Source organism: Bombina bombina, chromosome 2 (genome assembly GCF_027579735.1).
Source record: "Bombina bombina isolate aBomBom1 chromosome 2, aBomBom1.pri, whole genome shotgun sequence".
Lineage (NCBI taxonomy): Eukaryota > Metazoa > Chordata > Amphibia > Anura > Bombinatoridae > Bombina > Bombina bombina.
In genome coordinates this window covers 1,253,390,161-1,253,411,283 of record NC_069500.1, presented here as the reverse complement: position 1 = coordinate 1,253,411,283, position 21,123 = coordinate 1,253,390,161, and positions in this window count along the sequence as shown.

Here is a 21,123-nt window from a genome sequence, read left to right as displayed (position 1 = left end):
GGATGGGAGTGTGTGTTTCTCTAGATTTCATTGGATGATATAGTTTGGAATGTATTCCAATGCCATAACCCTATATGTTAAAACATCATTGTCATTCTATAAATAGAGAGAGATCAATGCATAATCGTCAATGCAGGGAATAGATGACCTGAAAACATATAATGACCACTTCGCTAGAGGTGGAATAAAAAAGAAGAATGTGTATTTGAGATATCTATAGGGATCAAATACAAGAAAAAAGGTGTCTTACTAAATATACATAGCTACTTAGGTATCATACTAAGGAGTCATACTAAATGTACATAGCTGCTAATTTAAGATTGTTTGTGTGTCAGATGGCTAGGTAATACAAAATTTGACGTTTTGATGGATTTGATTAATACATCTACGCTCGAAATCTTAATGATTGGTCCTCATATTAAGAAATATGCTTTGTAGCCAATACGGGTGGTCAAACATGTATGGCTAAATCCTTAGAAACTTAAACCGCTTAAATAATGACAGCTGTGTAGGTTGTGATAAGTCGTATGAGATATCGTCCTAAGGACCCAGCATCAGTGTCGTGCTATAATTAGAAAGGTGAGTCTAGAAACAATTGATTTACTCAAACATAGAAATAGTATCAGATGTTAACGGTGTCACCAACTGTTAGTTAATATTGACTAATAGAGATTAAACAATCAATCTAAAGAATACTCTAAAGATCTAAAAATTATCTAATAAGAAGGAGGGAGTGGGTGGGCGGAGCCGACCAGAGAAGAGCATGGTCGCAAACTTTTAGAGCTCCGGCAGTGATCAGCCAGATAGGGGCTCCACCCGGGGGATAACCTATCATTATTTGCTCAAAGGGCACCAAAAGCAAATCCTAACTAGAAAAGGTGGCATGTCGCCACATTGACGGCCAGTGCTATCAAGCAGAAGAGACTTTTTATCTACAGCGGCAGTAAGCGAGGCCTAAATATGAGCCGAGAAGCCTCCCTAAAGTTTGCACAACATTGCTGCAAGTAAGCTGCGCACAGTGCCAAGCTAGTTGTCTGCAGGACCCGATCGCATTTTACAGGCAAGGTGAAGCAGGAAGACATAAAAGCCCTCGGATCCCGAGCGTACAAATCAAGGGCCACTGTGATCGCAAAGACACCGGCCTCCGCAAAGACGCCATAAGAGGTACGTCACACACACACGGCACTAAAGTGGAACAGGGCCACTTTTAGCATAACCCTTGTATTACGGTGACAGAATAACACCACAGTCAAAGCAAATAAACCTAGGACTTTAACTTGCCGTAAATCAGCTAGACACGGTTACAAAACAAACTAAGAGGGAACCCCATTTCACTATACCACAAAATAACTGCAGTTACACTATCATGGCTGCCAGGAATAAAAACAAAACTGACAAACAAAAACCAGCAACCCCGGGAGCAGGGAAACTTAATTCATTCTTCAAATTGGCTGACACAGTGGGGAATATGGAATCATCTCATACAAACACTGAAGATGACTTGCAACCGAGATCGCAGTTATTAGAGGGGAACAACACACCTATAACAAGGGCAGACCTCAGCTCCCTCCCTACTAAACAAGACCTGACTACATTTATGCTACAGGTTAAACAAGCCATTAAAGATGGGTTAGCAGAGGTCAAGAGAGACATAAATGCCCTGGGAATCAGAGTCCAGCAACTGGAAGAACAAACAGAGGAAACTACTATGACATTTGACACCATGTCTTTAGAATTACAACAACAAAACTCATTTGTACAGCAACAACACCATTGTACAGCTGCAGACACAACTAGAAGATTTAGACAATAGGAGCTGGCACCAGAATCTTCATATCAGAGGGGTGTCAGAAAAGATTCTCCCTGCTCAACTGCATTCATATGTTCAGAACTTATTTAGATTCTTGCTGGAAGCAGGAAACAATGATAATGTTATTATAGATAGAGTTCACAGAGCTCTAAGGGCACGGCCCCCAGACACAGCACCACCACGGGACATTGTCCTCTGTTGCCACAGGTTTGCAGATAAAGAGAGGATACTACAGGCGGCAAGGAAAAGGTCTCCTATAGCATTTGGCGAAGACAGTCTTCAAATATATGCAGACCTTAGCCCTATGACACTGGCGAAACGCAAAGAGGCACGATACCTCAGTCTTTATTTGTCTGAGTTAGGAATTCCCTACAGATGGGGTTTTCCTTTTTCCATAAAAGTGGTAAAGGGAGATAAAACATATGTGTATAAGGAACCGGAGGATATTGACCAATTCTGCAAGGATCTGGAAATCCCTCTACCCTCATTACCGAAGCTGCGAGACAACAAATATGAACGCGGAACAACACTCACTCCACGTCCTCAACGCCCAAAATGGGTGACGGTGCACAAGAAAAGAAAGAATGATCCGGTGACAGGCCATGCTGAAGAGAATGCAGAGGCTGAAACCACTTGATAAACACTGGACTTTTTGTAACTGATAACTAATGGACGCTCTCCTGCGATATAGTATTGCTTAGTTTAGTTTGGCAAAGAAGTAAGCTCTGTGTGCCACTACCCCTAAAATTTACAATACATACAACTCCAATAAACAAAATTACAACACATACAACTCAAACAATTGGCGGAACAATTGGGGTATATCCAATAGAAGAACTTTTGAATATCCTAGAACATATGAACACCAAACTAACTACCATGAACATCGAAATACATATAACAGACCAACAAACAGTGAGCATTTAAGAACATATGAACAACAAACCAACAATTATTACGAACATTGAAATACATACAATAGACCATATAACAGCTATAATAACTACAACAATCACAACAGGTTCTCAGTCTTAGAGAGGTATGAACCAGAAAATAGATTTGACAGCAAAGATCAAACAAAAAGAGATGAAGATCAAATAAGAAATACAACTAAAAATAGCTCCAAAAAATCACAAGATTTTTTAGAACTAGGCCCACAACAAAGCTCAGGGAGAAGAAAAAGAAGACATTCGGAAAGAGGGGAACTAGAGGAGGTAGATCAAAAAGAACAAAGAGAACAACAATACCCACAAAAGACCCAGTTCCAAGAATTGAAAAGAAATAAATAAATACACAACCCCAAGGAATATATAATCTAAGTAAACTAAAATTAAATGAAACACAAAATCAAATACTTAGTAAGGGACTATCGTTCGCCCCAACTAAAACCATTGATAAATTCAACACATTCATAGATGCACACAAGTTTGTTCGAAACCTTACAATAAAAAAATATTTTATTAAAAATCCAGTTGAAAAAGCAATCAAAAATGAATCAGCATGCAGTTCAAATTCTACTACAACAGAAATGAAAACTTTTCTTAAAGATGAAAAGGGCTTCATTCATACTGACTTAAAAAAGAAATCTAACTTTTACCCTAAGAATGAGAAGGGTAAATATATTGATACGTTCGAAAAACTAATTACAACAGATATAACAAATTTAGTAAACAAGAAAAACATTAAACAAAATCTTACAAGGAAACAAAAATTACTCATAACAGAATTAGAAAAGAATAATGAAATCATTATAAAACCTGCTGATAAAGGGGTAAAGACAAATCTCAATATAACGATATGATATTTAAACTATTAAACGATACTGATACATACAAAAAGATGATAACAAACCCAACAAGAGTCTATCAAATTTTCCTAAAAAACCATCTGGAAAAGGCAAAAACAACAGGAATAATGACAGACAAAGAGTATGATTTTCTATACCCCAATTACCCTAGAATCCCAATTATATATGCACTTCCAAAAATACACAAAAATAGCAAAAACCCACCAGGTCGCCCAATCATATCGGGTATTAACTCCCTCACATCAAATCTCTCAGCATATATAGATAGGTTTCTTCAACAACATGTAAAAAACCTAGATTCCTATCTGAAAGATTCAACTAGCCTATTAAAAATCCTGGAGAATATTCATTGGAAACCAAATTATTTACTAGTTACTTGTGATGTCTCATCATTATACACAAGTATACAACACTTAGATGGAATATGTGCAGTAAAATATTTTCTCACCAAGGAGGGTGAAATGCCACAAGACCAAATTGAATTTATTTTAGATGGTATAAATTTTATCCTAACATATAACTATTTTTTATATGATGGTAGTTTCTATGAACAGGTTTGCGGAACTGCGATGGGCACCAAATTTGCCCCCAGCTATGCAAACCTGTTCATGGGTCTATGGGAAAATAATTTTATCAACAACAGTAATTTTAAGAATTTTTTTTTAATTTATAAGAGATACATAGACGATCTCTTTTTTATATGGACAGGGGACGAAAAAGATTTGATACAATGTATCCAAAATATGAATAACAACGATAAGAACCTTAAATTTACCTATAATTACAACAAACTAAAAATAAATTATTTAGATCTAGAAATCTCATCAAATGGAGACAAATTAAACACAAAGACATATTTCAAGGAAGTAGATGCGAACAACTATATTCATTGGGAAAGTTGTCACTTGAAAAAATGGAAACAAAATATTCCCAAAGGACAGTTTTTAAGATTAAAAAGAAATTGTAATTACCCTGACACTTTTGAACAACGAAGCACAGTTTTCAAACAGAAATTTATAGATAGGGAGATATGATACACAAAAAATAGAAAGAGATATAGAAGAGGTAAGAAATATTAAAAGAACAGATATTCTAAATAATACAAACAAGAGAAATAAATGTAACAGAACCAGTGATAAAATAAATATCCCATTTATCACTCAGTATGCTGAAGATAAACACATAATAGAAAAAAATCATTCGCAAACATTGGTATATCCTGATATAGGCCCACACCTACCTCCAAAACCAAAATTTGTGTACAGAAAAGCAAACACTTTAAAAAATAGATTGGCTCCTTCAATGAAAAACACTAAAAGAAAAGAAATAGAAAAAGGGGTTCTAGGATCTGATTTAAAAGGGTTCTACCCCTGCCACATATGTAAAGCATGCAGACACTCAAAGAAAACGCACACATTTACTTCTAATATCACTAAAAAAGAATATAAAATCAAAAACACTATAAGGTGTATGGATAAAAATGTGATCTACCTGATAGAATGTAAAAAATGTACTATCCAATACACTGGAGAAACTGAGAGAACAGTACGAGAAAGACTAAGAGAGCACATATTATCCATAGAAAATCCTGAAGAAAAAAGGAACCTGGAGCTTCCAGTTCCAAAACATTTTAGACTATGTAATAATAGTAACTTAAAATTCTTTACCTTCACAGTTATAGAAAAAATAAGAAATAACTGTAGGGGAGGGAACCAATCGAATACACTAATGCAAGCAGAAGCTAAATGGATCTTCCAATTGCAGACATTACAACCAAAAGGTCTGAACACAGACTTCAATCTGAATAGCTTCTTAAAAGAATAGAGAGAAGTTCTCAATATTACACTTACTAACTAAGACAGGCTAATTTTGTCACAATATAACAAAATTCAAATAAATTAGATCTAAACTTATACCTCTGAGTCATATCTTACTTTATAGCTTATAAAGTTAGACCAGAACTTCAATTAATTATATATATACTTTTCCAAATATTTTTGCAAATGCTATTCTACTTATATTAGTGCTCCTTGATTTAAATTAAATAAGAGCTTTAAAAATGTTTTATATATTTTTATATATATTTTTATATATTCTTATCAAATAGTATATTTTTAATGTTTTTCAACAAACGAGAGAAAATGAAAAATGCAAAAAATGCAAAATAAGATACAAAAAGATCATCTGAGCCATTATATCAATACACTAAATAAACATTTCCAGCACAGATTCAAATCAGCATTACTGTAAACTTGTTATTTTAATGGGCACTAAAGTAGCTGAGATAAAATTTCCTAAAAATACATTTTAACCACCATTGAAGACAATGTAAGTAATCAAATACTTACGAGACTATTATTCAATTATATGACTGTTTGAAATAATAATGAGACCATTATTCAATTGTATGACTGTTTGAAAAAACTGAAATAGGGTATAAAAAGCCCTCCAAGAAGTACTGCAGTAGTATAGCTTGAAAAAGGCCAAGGTTTACGGCCGAAACGCGTAGCGAACTACTGCCAAAAAAAGAACACTACCTATTGTGTTCCCAAGGATAACTATATCACCATTACCGTTGTTTAAAAATTGTTTAAACTTTTTTCACAAAAGGACCGCAATTTGACAAACAAGCCCTCACATCTATGCTACAAAGTAGCCGCTATTTGTTAGCGGACCAGAGGACTTGGATTTTGTTACACCTGTGCCGTTGCACTTAAAGCTGTGAGCAAAGAAAAACCTAACAAACAACTGAGGACATCAAGATAGCGACAAAGTAGCTATCTGCGGCAACATCAACAGAGCGGAAGACCAACAAAGAAACAGCTGTATCAACATCCAGGCTCCAGAATCGGCTAGGAGTAAGTAAGTAAACCCCCGCTCCTTACTATTTCATTGTTTGCTCCTAGACCGTAGAGCTCTGGCAACTTGAATAACAACCCGGGCAACGTGTATAACATCCCCAGCATCCGGCTATTACATATAATAGCAAAAGATGAATAAACTCATAAAACCATAATAACTATTACCATTTAAAGAGAAAAACTTTCTTCCTTTCAGTCGGCCGACTGCATTCTGCTGCAAAAGAATTTATTAACCATATTTTCAGTGACTTTGAACCACATTCTACGTGTACTAATTGTGATTAACACTTTTTAAACCTTATATATCTTTTTTTATCTATATTTTTTATCTATATTTTTTATCTATGTCTCAAGGTATCTAACAAGTGCCTATCAATTATACTAAAGGTGATGATAGATCTTGTTTTATTGTTTTAATATTCTGCCAATAATATGATATGACAAGGAGGAATTTCTTCCACTGACGTGTAACAATTGTGAATTGAATGTTTATTTACACTACACTAGGTTTTTATGTACTAGGTGTATTGCACATATACTAGCAAATCTATATTGACTACACTTTTTAGGATTACTTGTGGAATATTTTCCTAACACATTTATACTTCTCTTAGTCAGGTTCTTTACATACCTAGACAGGATATATTCAGAACAACACCTCCTATCTCTTACATTTACATGAAATTTTACTACACCCCTCTATGATCTTTATGTATTTTTTATAGAATTTTTACAGATTTTTTACAGATTTTTGATAGATTTTTTATAGACAGATCCATAGATATAATACAGGATTGTATTTATAAATATTTGTACACCGTTTGAAAAGAATTGATCTAACTCACAACTGTTTATGAACTATTGCACCAATAAAGATAACTTTATTTATTTTGAATTAGAAGGTATTTTTTAGTTTTTCATGCATATAGCAACACATTTAAACCATTTTTAAGGTTGTAGCATTTATTTGCGCCTCATACTCCTAAACTCTCTCCTTTACAAACGTATTCAATATCAATTGGGGTTGATATTTCAGGAGTTAAGGCTAGCCAACACTAGGCAGCGCAGGAAAGTTTTTGAAAACTCTGTCTTCTTTCCACTACCCCTAAACAAAGCCCTCTTTATTACCATCTCCCCCGGGGGGCTGGCCGTCTGGAGGATTATTGGCAAACTTGTTGCCTTCCCCCCTTTTCTTCTACTTGCCCTTCTCTCCCCCCCCCTCTTTGTTTCTCATATAACTCCCCTATAGCGAGGAATTCTAACACCTTACAGCATTTATGGGAGGCTATGGGTCACGTGGCGGGGGACCGAGATTGGGAACTAGTACTATTGGTCAGTAAGATGTTAACTATGTTTTATTATGTGTTTATAAATGTTAATGTTTTTGTATTTTTTTTAAAGTTTGCCTGCCGTGACTCCTCAGGGCAATGCTTGCCTTCATCCCATGTGAAAAGCCTGGAGGCTGATCTCGCACTCTCTCTCATCCCATTGCTCCACAAAGGTCTGGTGCTCCTTTTGCTTTTTCGACTCAGGGTAAGACATGATATCATTAAACAGTTGCGCAAGCGAAATCTAGTATACATATATGGCTAATCCAGTTATATCAATAGTTACACAAAACGCAAAGGGACTCAACTCACCTACTAAGCACTCCATAGCCCTTAGGACCTTCAAGAAACATAAAGACTCTATTATATTCATACAGGAGACTCACGTTTTAGCCCCAGAAGCCCCAACATGCAAATCTAGGGACCACCCAGTAGGGTATTTTAACTCACACACTACGGCAAAAAGGAATGGAGTAGGAATTCTCTTTCATAGAAACATACATTTTACTCTACAGAACACGGTGACAGACAAAGAAGGGCGTATAATGATCCTCATAGGAGTATTGTTTAATAGGCCAGTGACTTTAGTTAATGTATATGCTCCAAATAGCGGCAGACACAAATTTTTACCAACAATTAACAAAATTAGTCACAGCACATAGGAAAGGGATGTTAATATTGGGAGGGGATTTAAATGTGGCGCTAGACTCAGCTATGGACTCTTCTACAGGCAGGGCCTCACCAGGTACAAGACCACCCAATGAGGTATACAATTGCCTGACACAGCTAGGTATGCTCGACATATGGCGCATACAACATCCAAGTCAAAAAAATGACACCTTCTTCTCACACCCATGGTCCATTTATACACGAATTGACTACTTAATGGTAGATAGGAATCACTTGTCTTTGGTCGAAGACTCAGATATACAACCGACTCCCTGGTCGGATCACTCAGCCGCCCTTGTAACCCTTCAGTGGCCAAACCACCCAATCACTCCGTTTATATGGAGGATGGATGACTCGTTATTGAGACATCCAGCTACATTAGAAGCTTTGACCAAATCACTAAAAGAATATTTCATTCTTAACACGACAGAAGACATAACTCCCGCTACCTTATGGGAGGCGCACAAGGCAGTGTTAAGAGGAGAATGTATAAAACACACAACGTTCAGACGAAAAACCTACAATGACAAGATGAACGTGTTGTCGAAACAGATGAGACAGTTAGAGATAACCCATAAAAACAATCCCAAAGATTTAGTGTCCTTCAAACACCTAACAGAGACCAGAAAGGAGCTAAATGCTGTTTTGACTAAACAAGCACAGAGGAAAGCCTTAGGACTTAAAAAGATGTACTTTTATGAAGGGAATAGAACAGGGACGCTACTAGCTAAAATGTTGAGGACTCAAAAGACAACGTCGCAAATACACAAACTAGTGACGGCAGAGGGAGAAGAGATTCTGGATAGCAAACACATAGCCAATCACTTCGGTTCATACTACACAGCGCTTTATAATCTAGAATCTAATAACACCACCAAACATCAAGAACGCATAAAGGAATACATTAAACAGGCAAACTTACCACAACTACCGAGCATTAACAAAGAGAAATTAGAATCCCCCATAACCATAGCTGAAATCTTAACAGCAATTAAGCATCTACCGTCGGGTAAAAGCTCCAGACCGGACGGCTACACAAACTCGTACTATAAAACATTCAAACATATCTTAGCTCCTCATCTACTAAAACTGTTCCAATAATTAGATGACAATCATCAACTCCCACGTGAAATGTTGTCAGCTCATATATCAGTTATCCTTAAGCCCAACAAACCACTTACTGAAACAAGCAGTTATAGACCCATATACCTTCTTAATTCAGACTTTAAGATATTAGGCAAAATATTAGCTAATCGGATAAATAAAGTACTATATCATCTCATTCATACAGACCAAGTGGGATTCGTCCCGGGAAGGGAAGCAAGAGACAACATCATTAGAGCTTTAACACTAACCACATACGCTAAATTTCACAACATCCCCGCGGTCCTGATGGCTACAGACGCGGAAAAAGCGTTCAATCGCATTAATTGGACATTCCTAAAAGAGACGTTGGTAGCGTTGGGGTTCGGATCGAAAATGATAACGCGCATTTTCCAATTATATACACAACCCAATGCCAAAGTAAAAGAAAATGGCATGGCAACCCCTTTAGCATTTAAAACGGGACAAGACAGGGGTGTCCCCTGTCCCCAATCTTATTTATCCTCTCAATGGAGGTGTTTGCGGCACACATCCGACAAAACCAAGGGATTCATGGCATTAACATCGGCCCACATAACTTCAAAATCGTGTTATATGCAGATGATGTGTTATTCACTCTCACAAATCCTCGGCGCTCTGTACCAGAAACCCTGAAGGAGATTAACCACTTTGGAAATGTTTCTGTTTTTTTGGTTAACACTCAAAAATAAAAAATTATGAACGTGTCCCTAGCGCCACAAAACTTTCAATCTATAACAGATATCTGTCTCTTAAGAATACAAAAGAAATCCCTAAAATATCTTGGAATTCAACTCTCCCCTACTATGTCACAACTGTTTGATGACAATTACCTTACATTGTCGCAAAACATTCAAAGGGATTTTATACACTTGGGCGGCTAAACCAATCACATGGTGGGAGCGTATACAAAGTATAAAGATGACAACATTACCCAGAATTTTATATCTTATACAGGCCCTTCCCATCCCCATCCCTAAATGGTATATACCTCAGCTACAGAAACATATCAATTCTTTTGTTTGGAACAAGAGTAAACCCAGAATCAATATGTACAGGAGACCAGAACATGGAGGATTAGGGTTACCCCATATAGCGGACTATCATGAAGCGGTTACCCTACAAAGGATCTTAGATTGGCATAGATCTAGGGAAACAAAGGCTTGGGTGGCGATAGATTCCCATATCCTGAGGGTCCCGGAGGTGGGGGCGCTTTGCTGGGTACCAAAAGAATTGAGACCTCCCCAATGTACAGATTTAGCCATGCATAAGCATACCTTTGATACTTGGGATAGCATACTTACGCGAAATAAATATATCTCGGGGACGCGCTCTCCCTTATTCCCTATCCCAATAAATGCAGAATTAGTGGGGGGATTAGATAAAGGAAAACAAAGGATATCAGAGTGGGGTCATTCAACGCCACTGAGGAGGTTCATACAAAATGGAAAACTAGATAACAGAGAAAACTTGACAACAATTGCAGAAGGTAGATACTCTACTTGGCTGAAATATTCACAATTGGTACATATTATACATACCTCTCCACATAAACAAGAGTTCTTAAGAGAATTAACACCTTACGAAACACTGTGCTCCAACACAGAAGAGATTAGACACACACTCTCCATCTCAAAACGGCTCATACAATCTGAACACGCTTTGACCCTGCCAACATACACCTCTAAGTGGCAAGAAAAGCTGGAACATAACATGACAGGGGAAGACTGGGCGAGAATTTTTAAACACACTAAGAAAATTTCAATGTCCACTCAGTTATTAGAATTGAATTTCAAAGTTATTATGAAATGGTATCTTACCCCTTCAAGGTCACACTCTATTTACCCAAGTGCTAGTGATAGATGTTGGAGGGGCTGTGAAGAGAGAGGAAGTTACCTCCACATGTGGTGGAGTTGTGGGAAACTTAAAAAATATTGGTCAGAAATAGAAAGACATTTCAAGCAGATATTAACAAACGACTTTACTCTAACACCCAATTTGGCACTACTGAACGACACAACAAGGATCACATGCACACTCAGGCGCACTCTATTGCATCTGGGACTGACAGGAGCAAACGCGTTAATCGCTCTAAATTGGAAGAGCCAGATACCTCCCATGGTCTGCGCATGGAAAGAAAGTGTAGCAGATTTACTGGTAATGGAAGAGTATGGTTATATGAGAAGGAACAAACTAAATTTCTTGGCAGAGGTTAGGTTCTTATGGGATGAGATGATAGCATGATCTAGCGCCAATATAGATTAAACACACTAGAATAATCATAAAATTAGTAGAGTCAGTACCTCAGCTGCGTTGTATGAAGAGCGGCGCAAACTTCCACACTTCTTGTTTATGTCCTTTTGCGTCCCTACCAGCACCAAACAGCTAAGAGAGAGAGTGGTGAGAGATTAAAAGAATCCCGAATGAGATAATAAACAGTCTAATATTTCAATTGCCCTGTGGAGCACGGCAGAAGAAGTCCCCTCGCAAGGGGAGGACTTTACTCTTAGTTCTTTTTCTTTTATTTTCTTTATGTTAAAAAGTTCACCATACAGACAAAGTTTGATTATCATAAACACAAACATGTCACCTTGCTTAGCGGAGAAATAGATCGCTAATGAATGTACACCGGGGTGAACATAAGAAGGACTTGGTTATGAATGGCGAAGAATACAAATGTAAAATAATATGAACAACATGTAACCACATATATTTCACTCAGTGTTGTTAAGTTGTGAATGTGAACAAACAATAAAGCTTTTGAAAAACTAAAAAAAAAAAAAAAAAGAAGGGAGTGGATTGATATAGGGACTTGAATAACGTGTAGATATAGTGGTCAATATCTGACTGAAATATAATTACATATCATTCATTAGTGACATGGCTAGGGGGACAGACTCGACATGGTGTTGCGTAGTGGTGGCCCATCGATGGTATATGGAACTAAAGGACATCCGCAACATTCCCAAAGTATGTATGATATGTGAATCATAGTTATAACTTGGATAAGAAAGGGCCATAAGAGTGGCCTGTATTACTTGTAGAGGTGACCCAGTGATAACTGGAATGCAGCTATTGGGGTACATATCTGAAGGGAGATACCATAACGCTAGAGGAGCTTATGATTTATCTCTAAGACTTATCTCTAAGATATGGTAAACAAATATACTATATCTTTAAGATGTAGTAAACAGATATAAACTCCTTATGGAAGATATGGGTGACTGAGCTGAAGACTCTGGTGTAAAGTTAAGGTCACTATAATGAAATTAGAAATAATTACAAACAGTGTATTAATATACTGGGTAGTCTAAGAGGCCCATAGATGTAGAATGAGACTGGTTGCTAGAGGATCAAATGTCCCACTAACATAAATCCCATTTCTAAGTCATATTAAGGAGGTGAGAGAGGTCTTCCTTATTATTTAGTCTTTTAGGGTGGAGGCAATCGAGATTGAAGATCCATTTGGACTCAGTTGTCAATAACATTTTCTCAAAATTGCCTCCTCTTCACCTTTTGTTGACCTTCTGGATACCTGTAAACTTAAGATCTCTTATGTCTCCATTGTGCTTTATTGAAAAATGTTTGTACAAGGGTGTTTCCATGCTACATTTTTCAATTGATAGTAAATGCTCACGTATCCTGTCTCTGAGGGCTTGTGACGTCTGGCCCACATATTGTAGTCCACATGGACATTGTAACATGTATATGACACCCTTGTCATGGCATCTGATCATATCGTGGATCTTATGTGTTTCTCCAGTATTATGACATTTAAATGTTGAAGACTTAATTCCATGTTTACATGCCTTACAAGATGGGCAAGGAAAAAAAACTTTAATCTTTTTTCCAAACACGTGTGTTACTCCAGTTTTTTTCGTCTTTTGCGTGCTTGGTGCTACCATACTTTTCAGATTTCTGGTCTTTCTATAGATGAACCTGGGTTTTGGAGGTAGTCTCTCCCCTATTAACTCATCCTCTTTAAGGATTTCCCAATGTTTATTAAAGATGTTCTCAATAATGTTTTTGTTCGCACTGAATTCAGTGATCATTGGGATATCGAGAAGCCCATTTAGTTCTTCCTCAGATCTTCTTGTTTTGTTTTTGTATTTAGTCAGCTCAGTACGTTCTATTTTACCCACTTCCAGAATATTCTGTTCCAACATCGTGTCGGAGTAACCTCTTTCTAAGAATTTAGTTTTTATCACTTGGGACTGTTCTTCCCATCTCTCTTGGGTAGAGCAGTTCTTCCTCATTCTAAATAACTGTCCCTTCGGTATGTTGTTCTTCCAGTTTTCATGGTGGCAGCTGGTCTTGTGGATGTAATTATTGCTGTCCACAGCTTTAAATTGTGTAGATGTTACTATCTTTCCTTCGTTTACAATTATCTTAAGATCCAGGAAGACTATTTCGGTGGTACTTGACTCATAGGTAAATTTCAGATTATTCAGATTGCGGTTCATGATTTCAATCGTGTAATCCAAATCTGTCTTCGTCCCCTTCCATATAATCAGAATGTCGTCAATATAACGGCGGTAGAGGACCAGGTACGCGCTAGCCGGGCAGGAATTCCAAAAAATGCGTTCTCATGTCCACCTATAAAGGTTCGCATAACTAAGCGCGAACCTGGTCCCCATTGCCGTGCCACAGATCTGTTTGTAGTAGGTAATTGTGATCCAAAATATATCTAATACTCTCCAGAATCAATTCCACCTGCTTCATAGGGACTTCAGGGTCTTTCCCAAGAAAGAATTCCACCACTTCTATCCCTTGTTGGTGTGGGATGCTGGTATACAAGGATGTGACATCACATGTTGCCAGAATGAAGCCGTCTTCCCAGGTTATCTGTTCTAACAAATTTAATACCTTGGTCGAGTCTTTAAGATATGAAGGAAGCTGTTTGAAATATTTCTGTAGATTTAAATCCACATATTCAGATAGATTACTACTCAGGGAGCCAATACCAGAAATTATTGGTCCCCCTGGTGGATTCTGAAGCAATTTGTGGATTTTTGGTAAGTGGTATATTACCGGGGTGATAGCATAGCTTATATTAATATAGCTAAATTCCTTTTCACTTAAAATCCCCAATCTCTTTGCCTCATTCAAAATCTGTAAGAACTCTTTCCTATAGACTTCCACTGGGTTAGATGGTAATTTTTGATAGGTGTTTTTATCTCCAAGGATTCTTTCATTTTCACGTCTGTAGTCATTCTCGTTCATAATGACAATCCCTCCTCCCTTGTCCGCTGGCTTAATTATTATATCGTAGTTTCTTTCAAGCTGTTTGATCGTTTTGATCTGTTGGTCAGTAAGATTATGGTTTTTAATCCTCAATTTTTTAAGCTGTAAGTCTCTTATTTCCTTACAGACGATAGTTTCAAAAGCCTCAATTGCTACACCCTTACTATGGGTTGGATAGAAACCTGATTTTGGTTTCAAATTCGTGTGAGCATAGACGTCTGTCCCTTCTGTATCCGTATATCCTCTTGTTGTCCAACCTGGTGTATCTGATGGGGATTTAGAAAAAAACCTTTTCAAAGTGAGCTTCCTGACAAACTCCTTTGTGTTCACAAAGGTTTGAAATTTGTCCAGGCTTCTACTAGGGGCAAAAGATAGCTCAACGTTAAGAATAGAGGTTTCTTCCTTAATCAATTCATGGGAGCTCAAATTGAAAATGCCATCAGATCCCTTTGTATCTTCTTTGCCTTTAACGTCAGGGTTGGAAATTTTCTTTATTTTGGTCCCTCCTCTGCTTCCTCTATGAGTCTTCTTCCTGTTTTTGATGTCGTTGGTTCTTACCATTCTACATTCTTTAGTTGTATCGGAAATCTCTATTTGTTGTAGGGGGGATCTCGCCCTAAAAAAGAAGGTGACTCAACTCCATCAGTTCTGGAGTTGTGATGATTAATCCACGTATCCATTCTTCTATTGCGTGGTTGGGTTCTCCTATCTTCTCTTAAAGTTGGATCCATTGGGGATTCGTTGGATTGTTCAATGTAGTTCCTCATCTGAGCACCTTTCCATATTGGTGTTCTGTATGGCTCTCTGTGATCATAGTCATAGTTTGTGTTAGCCCTTCTCCTATATTCTTCTGGGGCTTGGCCCTTAGTATGATGATAATAGGATTCTGAGATGTTACATTTAACAGATCATATATCCAAAGCACTCCAGCCACCAGAAAAAAATCTTTGTTTAAAAGACGTTTATTTTCATTAGTTGGGTCCAAAAGTTTACAGGAACAACGTTTCACACCTACAATAGGCTCTTAGTCATGTGCACTGATTGCATACAGGTTTGTACCTTTTATACCCTCACCTGTGTAATACAGAGTTCTAGGTAACAGTGACATCTACTGGTAACATATTGGTATTCCATCTTCTTTCAACTTCAATGTTAACCCTTAATGTACCATACTCAAAATGTTAAAAACATAGGTAAAGTAAAACCATTATATACAATTTAAAAAAATAAAAACACAGAATATAACACAAGTATATGTCATTTTACAAGAATAGATTTCAATCAAAGTCTTTGAGACCTCTGGGTATTATAGTATCCAATTTGTTTATCCAATACATCTCCCTTATTTTAAGAAGGTGTTCCCCGCCACTTCCTCTCCTGGGGACAGCCACTTGTTCGATGACCTGAAACCAAAGCTGGCTGATGTTATGTCCCCTGGAGAGGAAGTGAGAGGAAACAGGCGCTTCTTTATCTTTCCGTCTGATGTTTAACTTATGTTCTGTAAGTCTCTCTCTGGCCTCTATACAGGTCTTGCCAATGTATATTAAACCACATGGGCATTTGATTAGATAGAGAACAAATGTCGATCTACAAGTGAGATACTTTCTAATCTTAAATTTGTTACCATTGGTCGGATGGAAGAAAAATTCTCCTCTGATCATTGATCCACAGTGACTTCAATTGGGGCATGGGTAACAGCTAGTTTTGGTACTCACTATGGTTTTTTGTTTAGTTTTTTTATTACTTCCAATATCTGAATAGACCAATTGATCTTGAGACTTATTCCTCTTAAATGCTGTCATGGGCATATTTTAAGGCTTCTATTTGTGGATTGCAGTCTATAATTTTGTGTCAATACTTTCTCTCAATCTGATTAATTTTAGGACTAAGTCTGTTATACTGAGTACTAAAAATTGACCTCCCTTGTTCATTGACTCACCCACCAACATTAATAGAGGAACATTTACAAAATGTAATTCAAACTGAGATTACAACTCATGACAAAAATGAATGGGAGAGATTATGATGGGGGGATGAGGGAAGTGGGGTGAGGTATTTAAGCCTTTGGCTGGGGTGTCTTTGCCTCCTCCTGGTGGCCAGGTTCTGTATTCCCACAAGGAAGGAATGAAGCCATGGACTCTCCTCATATTAAGATGGAAAAGTTATTTTCTTCCCCAGGCACCAAGATTTAACAAGTCTTTTTCTTATGCTCATAAACAGAAAAATCAATATCAGAATTTTAAAACTTCTTTCAGAAGGGAGTCCTTTCGTAATCCAGACTGGAAAACGGAAGTAGAGGTCGTACCTGCCTTTGGGAAGAAGGTTTTCTAGATTTGGAGACATCTGGACAAAAGCAATTTCAGACAGATGGGTATTAGAGATTCTCAATAGAGGATATACACTGGAGTTCAAGAAGAAACCTCCAATTCCTTGCTTTGTAATATCACCACTCCCAGAGAACGAATTAAAACATCAGGTAATTCTGCAGTTTGTACAGAAACATCTGGAACAGGAGGTAATTTAAGAGGTTCCAGTGTGCCAACAATTTCAGGGTTTTTATTCTCCTCTGTTTTTAGTGAAAAAGAAGAACAATTCCTGGAGACCCGTTCTGGACTCAGGCATCTAAATTCCTTTCTGAAGGTCAAGGAATTCAAAATGGAGTCACTCATTACAGTGATAAATGCAGTGCTTCCAGGGGCATACCTGTTATCAGTGGATCTAAAGAGGGAAATATTTCCACATTCCTATCACAGAGGTTCACAGACAATTTCTAAAATTTGCCAAGGAGGTCGACACTACCTGTTCACTGCTTTTCCATTCGGCATATCCACAGTACCTCAAGTATTCACAAAGACCTTAGTTTCTCTAATTTCAGAACTAAGGGTTAGGGGTCTTTTTGAGATCTAGACGACATTCTATTGATCTCCACACTGTTCAGCAGGCAGAGTGTCACAGAGAACAGCTACTTCATGCCCTACAGTAGTTTGGGTGGTTGAAAAATCTCCAAAAGAGAGTCAGCTTCAGCCAACTTGGTTATGGAAATAAAAGCAGTCTACCAGTCATTACTTAACTTTTGGAAACAACTCAAGGAAAATTCAGTAAAATTTCTGACCGACAACAGGACAGCAAGATCCTAGATTCAATTTCAAGGAGGAACAAGGCGTTTTCAAGCTCTCAAGGAAGTATCACCCATTTTCATTTGGGCACAAAATAATCTAAAGGGAATATCTGCCTCTCCCCTTCCCGAACTACAGAATGTTCAGGCAGATTATCTGAGCCGAGTTCCTCTTTCTCAAACAGAATAGCAGTAAAACACAAACTTTTTTTTGTTGACAGATGGGGTCTGCTAGAGATAGATCTGATGGCTTCCATACGCAATCATCAGTTGCCTCTATTCTACAGTTGCCTGCAAACACCACAAGCTCTGGGGACGGATGCTTTCTCTAAGGTATGGAGATTCATCCTAATATATGTCTTTCCACCATTCCATCTCATTCCTCATCTACTTAGAAGGATTCAAAGGGAAACAGCAACTTTTGATGAAGTGATTCCCTTTTGGCCTTACAGACCATGGTTTCTTCTGCTACTACATCTTTCAGTGGAATCCCCATGGTTCCTTCCACTATCTCCAGAAATGTTGTTTTAGGGTCCAATCCTGCACATCAAGGCCTGAACCTGACAGTATGGTTGCTGAGATCACAAGATATAGACAACTGAATATGTCAGATTCAGGTATACAAACATTGCTAAAAAGGTTAGGTCTTCAACCTATTACAGAGTATGGAATACATTTTCAGCATGAATGATTCAACATAATGCTTCTACAGCCATAGTAGAATTACATCACTTACTAGATTTTGTACAAGAAGGATTCCTAAGAGGTTTTTGTGCTAGGACATTGACGGTTCAAGTGTCTGCTATCTCTGCCATTTCTGGTGTCAAATGGGCAAAAAGTCCATTGATTCATCAATTCTTTCAGGCCTTGGCTCATATTCAGCCTTCTACAAAATCTACCATTCCAACATGGGCTCTTCCTTTGGTTTTGGAAGTTTTGATGGACATACCCTTTGAACCCATTAGAGAGATCACTCACTGGTTTCTCACATTAAAAAACATCTTTCTGGTTGCAGTTACATCTGCAAGAAGAGTCTCTGAATTACAAGGCTTATCAAGGAACCTTTTCTGGCTTTACACAAAGACAAAGCTGTTTTACACAGAATTCCTGAGTTTTTACCAAAGGTAGTCTCTCTGACTTTCATAAATCACAAGACATTGTATTATCATCTTTTTATCCAGAGATGCAAGATTCTCCAGGGAAGCCATTATACCAACTTGATGTGGTCCATTGTCTTCACACGTTTCTAGGACAAAGTCTATTCAGAAAACAGTTTATTTGTGGTACCAAGGGGTCTACGACAAGGATAAGTTTCTGCAAAATGCACTTTGGCCAGTTGAATAGTTCAAACCATCTCTCAAGCCTATAAACAAAAGAATCAACCAGTTCCAGTTGGACTTAAAGCACATTCTAAACAGGCAGTGTCAACATCATGGGTTTTGCAAGCAAATGCTTCACCTATGGAAAAGGAAATTTAAGCTTACCTGATAAATTGATTTCTTCTACGATACGACGAGTCCACGGATTTCATCCTTACTTGTGGGATATTAACCTACTGCTAACAGGAAGTGGCAAAGAGCACCACAGCAGAGCTGTATATATAGCTCCTCCCTTCCCTCCACCCCCAGTCATTCGACCGAAGGTTTAGGAAGAGAAAGGAAAAAAGGTGCAGAGGTGACTGAAGTTGTAAAAATAAAATATAATCTGTCTTAAAATGACAGGGAGGCCGTGGACTCGTCGTATAGTAGAAAAAAAATCAATTTATCAGGTAAGCATCAATTTCCTTTTCTTCTACAAGATACGACGAGTCCACGGATTTCATCCTTACTTGTGGATACCAAAGCTACAGGACAATGATGAAATGGGAGGGACAAGACAGAGACCTAAACGGAAGGCACCACTGCTTGAAGAACCTTTCTCCCAAAAAACAGCCTCAGAAGAAGCAAAAGTATCAAATTTGTACAAAAAATATGAAGGGACGACCAAGTCGCAGCCTTACAAATCTGTTCAACAGAAGCATCGTTTTTAAAGGCCCATGTGGAAGCCACAGCCCTAGTAGAATGAGCCGTAATTCTTTCAGGAGGCTGCTGTCCAGCAGTCTCATATGCCAGGCGGATGATACTCCCAAAAAGAAAGAGAGGTAGCGGTAGCTTTCTGACCCCTATGCTTTCCAGAATAAACAATGAATAAAGAAGATGATTGACAGAAATCCTTGGTTGCCTGTAAGTAAAACTTCAAGGCATGGACCACGTCTTGGTTATGTAACAGACGCTCCTTCTTAGAAGAAGGATTAGGACACAATGAAGGAACAACAATTTCCTGATTAATATTCTTATTTGAAACAACCTTAGGAAGAAATCCAGGTTTGGTACGTAAAACCACCTTATCAGAATGAAATATAAGATAAGGTGAATCACATTGTAATGCTGAAAGCTCACAAACTCTTCGAGCAGAAGAAATAGCAACCAAAAACAGAACTTTCCAAGATAACAACTTAATATTTATGGAATGCATGGGTTCAAATGGAACCCCTTGAAGAACACGAAGAACTAAATTCAAACTCCAGGGAGGAGTAATTGGTCTAAATACAGGCTTAATTCTGGTCAGAGCCTGACAAAAAGACTGAACATCTGGCACATCTGCCAAACGTTTGTGAAGCAAAATTGACAAAGCAGAAATCTGTCCCTTTAAGGAACTTGCTGATAACCCTTTCTCCAATCCTTCTTGGAGAAAAGACAGAATCCTGGGAATCCTAACTTTACTCCATGAGTAACTCTTGGATTCACACCAATAAAGATATTTACGCCATATCTTATGATAAATCTTTCTAGTGACAGGCTTACGAGCCTGTATCAAAGTATCGATGACCGAATCAGAGAATCCCCGCTTAGATAAAATCAAGCATTTAATCTCCAAGCAGTCAGCTGCAGAGAATTTAGATTTGGACGTTGCAAAGGACCTTGAATGAGAAGATCCTGTCTCAAAGGAAGTTTCCACGATGGTAGAGAGGACATGTCCACTAGATCCGCATACTAAGTCCTGCGTGGCCACACAGGCGCTATCAGGATTACTGAAGCTCTTTCCTGTTTGATCCGAGCAATCACGCGTGGAAGGAGAGGAAACGGTGGAAACACATAAGCTAGGCTGAACGACCAAGGCACTGCCAA